This window comes from Mizuhopecten yessoensis, unplaced genomic scaffold, assembly GCF_002113885.1.
Source record: "Mizuhopecten yessoensis strain PY_sf001 unplaced genomic scaffold, ASM211388v2 scaffold6169, whole genome shotgun sequence".
In the NCBI taxonomy this organism is placed as follows: Eukaryota; Metazoa; Mollusca; class Bivalvia; order Pectinida; family Pectinidae; genus Mizuhopecten; species Mizuhopecten yessoensis.
The window spans coordinates 1,996,695-2,001,814 of record NW_018406415.1 but is presented as its reverse complement, the minus strand read 5'-3'; positions in this window follow the sequence as shown (position 1 = coordinate 2,001,814).

Genomic DNA, 5,120 nt, shown 5'->3' with positions numbered 1-5,120 from the left:
CCCTATTTAGTCTAAAGCATCCTAAAAAAAGCATTGTTGTTTTTCCTGTCAGTAGTTGCTCTTTCAGTAGATAAGCGTTTAGTCTCGAATTCCAAGTTAAACTGTAAACATAAGACGAACATTTTGCGTTTAGGTATGGTTTGACAAATGGGACCTGGTGTTATGGTCATAGGTCAAGGTTAAAGACCTAAGCAGTTCTGATTTTCTGATAGGCGGTTCGGTATGGTGTATGTATATGGGTCTTCACTCACTTTCTGTGTGTGGTTTTATTTTACAAATTGAATGACTTGGCAAGGTCTTTGGTACCTGTCCTAGTAAACCTACAAAAATGAAGCTTCAGATGAAAACAAAACAAGTTTGCCAAGAGAAAGGCACATTTTGTCACCATGGGTATGTCACATTCTTGCTACCAATTCAACGAAGCTAAAGTTGACCAGATTTTCAAGCACGCTTTTGATTTCTTTTTCAGGACATCTTATCTTGTTCTGTGTCGTGCTATTTCCATCAACTATGTTCTAAATTATTTCGCAGATATTTGTAAATAATATCGCTGTCATTTTTAACTCACCTGGCCCGCAGGGCCACGTGAGCTAATGGCATGGTGCGGCGTCCGTCCGTCGTCCGTCCGGCGTCAACTCTTTACTTCTTCTCAATAACCATGAGGTCCAGGCTGATGATATTTGGCTAGTAGCATGCTTGGATGAAGGGCTATAAAGTTTGTTCAAATGAATGACCCTGACCCACTTTCAAGGTAACAGGGATCAAGTGTCTTAAAATCTACAGACGACTTCTTCTGAATAACCAAACGGCACAGGGTACTGATATTGGGCCTGTTGTATGCTGGGATGAAATTTTGCTAGAAGCATGATGGGTTGGAAGACCATAAACTCCTAATGTCCTTGTTCGACATTCAAGGTCACGGGCGTTATATGTTTAAATCTTTTAATAGGTTCTTATGAGTCAAATACTGATATTCTGCCCGTAGTTGTATTTTCGTCCACTTTTAAGATTACAAGTGTGAGATTAATACCAGGTGAGCGATTCAGGCCCTATGGGCCTCTTGTTAATACATGTACATGCGTTCCTTCAGTTTATTATGATGTATGGTAGTGAACAAAGTGTAAAAGTCAAATGTTCTGATAACAAAAAAAACACATTCAATTAATTTCACTTCTGGAGTAATGACATATATAAAAACAACTCGCATCATCAACCGATTTTATTTCCCAGAAACAATCTGATTTCAGGGAAGTGACAAAAACAACCTTTCATTCGTTGACTTTTGACTGAATTTTTGTGTTCTGATTTGGTCCATATGCATTGACGCTGCGGTATGACTTTATCTGTTGAACAAATCTCTTAATCTTAGCGTCCCTATCACACGTTTCAGATCTCATAGATAGTATCGGAACCTTATATAACAAACCCATTATCAGGTTCAAGGCGAGTGCATGCGTGCTTGTGATATATCCTTATTTGGTATCGGCATTAGAGGTAGACACATCAGATTGAATTTATATAAAGAACACATTTAAGATATTCCCGTCGATTATCAATCACTGTAATCTTCATACTGATTTTAATATACCTATCAATCTTAAATATGCATTTATGTTGATACTGACATCCCATGATCTTCCTCATAATGATTACGCATGGGTTGTTTATATAGTTCTTTGATTTCTTATTTAATGTCTAACGACTTAGAAACTTCGCTCATTAAACTGCTTGTCAGAGCTATAGACCTATACATCAACGCGCGTATTAACATTGATGAATTCTCCGATGCAACATTATTTTCTCATTTGAAGCGTCAGATTCACGGGGTATCATTTTGACAGAGATAGGTGGTAGTGTTTTTTCTCAAAATATTTTCTCATAAATCTCGTCATAATTATTCTAGCAAATTGTACATTTTATGCATGGTATCAACATAAAAGTTTTACCGCTTGATTCAATTTCAGATCATAAGTTACAAATTGACAATACAGCCTGGCTGATGCTGGATAGCCTACCCTTAGATTTTATCTAGTAATTTAAAAGGCGCCGGTGTGGTGTTTTGTTCGCCGCGGTAGATTATTCTTCCATTGCCTGATGGGTATCAGCGCCTCAGACCACGGGGGAATATTTTAATGAAATGGATAGGTCACGTTGTTTATACGATATTTATTTCAGCGGGTCGTTTATTTTGCCTTTGAAATAGAACCGAATGTAATTGGAGACCGTTTATGAGAGCCATATATTTCAATATTTACGATAAAATTTAAGCTGTAATGCCTCTACCTATGAAAATGCGATGCATGTAATTTTTATACTTTTGAACGCCGTTTCTTTTCCTGTAGCGTATACCTATCCTTGGCGTTAGACGTTTGTTTAAGGTCGGTATATATCATGATTTTCTAACTCGTTATATAGACATTAATGATATATGTTTGGTTTTTAGCACGTCGTATCTGTTGCAAACAATCCACCAGTTTTCCCTACCACACGTTTATGACCTCCCAACCACTGGTAACAGTAATCACAGTAGCTGTATAAGAACCACTGAGATAACACTTGATTACATATGTGAAATAAAGACCCATCATTAGAAGGTTTTAAACATAAAATATTCTATTTTATAATTGTTCAGAAAAAAATGCATAAGAAGATTTGAAGCTGACATTTGTATTTCAAGATGAATCCAATTACGCTCCTTTTTCCTATTGATTTGATACGACATATTGAATTGATTACAATACTGTGAAATTATACATTTTCGTGGGGCTCAAATTTCGTTGTTTTCCAAAAATAACACCATTTCGTTGGTACATGTTTTCATGGGTCACGAGTACTTACTCATACGGAGAATAGCCTTATGTCAAACTTGTAATTACTTCGTTATCCTATTAATTAATTGATGAGAGTACCCTCGAAATCAACGAAAGTAAATACCACACGACAATTAATGTGTCCAAAGTACTCAGAACAGGTATTTATCAAATTGACGTTCACTGTTTTAGCCATGCAAGACGAACTAAACAAAACTGGTCGGCTGACTTATAGAGAACATATCAGACATGTACAGATCATCACAAAGTCCTTAAAAGAATTTAAAAGGTTTAAATATAGATATATTGATAATTACATGTATCATTTATTCCCAATATGTCATTTATGTGATGTGAATTATTGTTTGTTTTTGTGTTCGAGGAGACGGCGTTGCTGAGTTGATATAGACAAACCTGTGATCAGGGTCTTAATACAGATTAAACTAAAACATAAGCAACTGTAATGAGTTTTTCAAATGATATACAGAGGTGGTCTCTCAAGGCAAGACTTTCCTTTGCAAAATATTTTGGCAAAATGAATACAGTCAATACTGTTAATGTGACCACCTGTGTTAAGGGACCACGTTTAATATAACCTTTTTTAGTGATGTAATTTTAAACCTTACATTCATAAAGAGACAACCTGCATAACGAGATCACGTTTTGGTCTTTCCAAGAGTGTGGCATCTTAATAAACGTTTGAGGTCGATACGATACCTAAAGGTCGGTATTTTTGTTAATGTCATTAGAGTGTCACGTGGTTTATGTTTCCACTAGTACCCGAGTGCTCGATGTGAGGCGTGACGTTACTTGGTTTCGACTTAGATTTACATAGCGGGTGTCATCGATGAAGCAGAAGACGCTTATCCTTCCGGAACACCTGGTCTTATTGTCATTGTTCTTCTTTAAAGGGTCCCCATGTAAATCTTTCCTTAGTTCATGTTATGGTTTTGTTGACATATCGGTATTCTCTATTCTCTGCGTTTTGACAATATGTTTAAACTGTAACAAATGAATACGTTACTTACAGCACTAATTTCCATATGTAAGAATCATTGTGGTTTAACAACATTTTCGGTAATTTTGGTAAATGAATTCATTCATTATGATAGTCCCTTTAAAACTCGTCAGCCATTGTTATATTGTAAAAATAATATGGAAGCTACATATGAAGAAAAATACCTTTCAAATAGGACAGTTTGTATATGCAATCCTTACTGATAAAGCAAAGGACGGAACAATTTATAGAAAACTCTAATCAAATTCTGTTTAATTGTGGTTACGTCAAGTTATGCCTCAAGTTTTTCAACACCGATATTTCTTTACGGGCCATGATATATATAAGTTCACTATGCCATTGGTCGTTAATGATAAACATTCTTTTCCAGATTAGAAGGCATAAACCGAGACGGCTTGCTTTGGTTTTTTTTTGTTTAACCTCCTATTATCAGCTAAGGTCATTTAAGGACGTGCCTCCATGTGTGTTGTGTATGCATGCATGTTTGTATGAGTGCCGGACAGGGTATGCTGGTTTAATTGCCTCCTTGTGATAGCGCGAATCTGATGCCAACTTTATAGTGCTATCTCACTGAAATACCATCCACCCGATCTCATGATACTGACAACGAATGAACCAGTTGTTGCCATTACCCTAAATGCTGAACGTTAAGCAGGGAATAACAACTACCATTTTTAAGGACTTTGGTATGTCCCGGGCTGGGGACAGAAACCATTGCCTTCCTCACCTGAGCGAACGCTCAACTTTAAAGCCAAAAGTGAGGTATTGCCAAGCCAGGCGCTAGGAAATCAAAGGTAGTTAGAAGTAGACAGAAATTGAAGATCACAAATATGGCAATGGGTGCAGACGATTTATTTTGGTCGCTTTTGTGTCCCCAAATAGAGGGCACAAAAGCAAATTCCAAATTCTGCAGGGGTTTCCCAAATTAGTCGCCTCTTACGATCCATGCAGTGGGTAACAGCAGGTGTATTCTTTTCTCGATACCCAACCTGCAGGGGTATACCAAGACGGAGACCAAATGTGGTGCAGGAAATATTTAACCCTCTGGGGTACATAGTTTAGCTTTCTCTTTATGTGTGTGTTCATGATGTCGTTCAATATTTGTTGGCGTCTCCCCAGTTCTGTCCGTACTTGATGACCCTTTGGTCGGTTGGTTGTATTATGCGTTTTATTTGAAATTGTAAAATAAAGCAAAGATATAAACAAAGTAAAAAGTACATATTGAGCAAGTACAATGAAAGTACAAAAAGAACAAGTAAATATTTTCCAGAAGGATGAACGTCTTTTTCTTC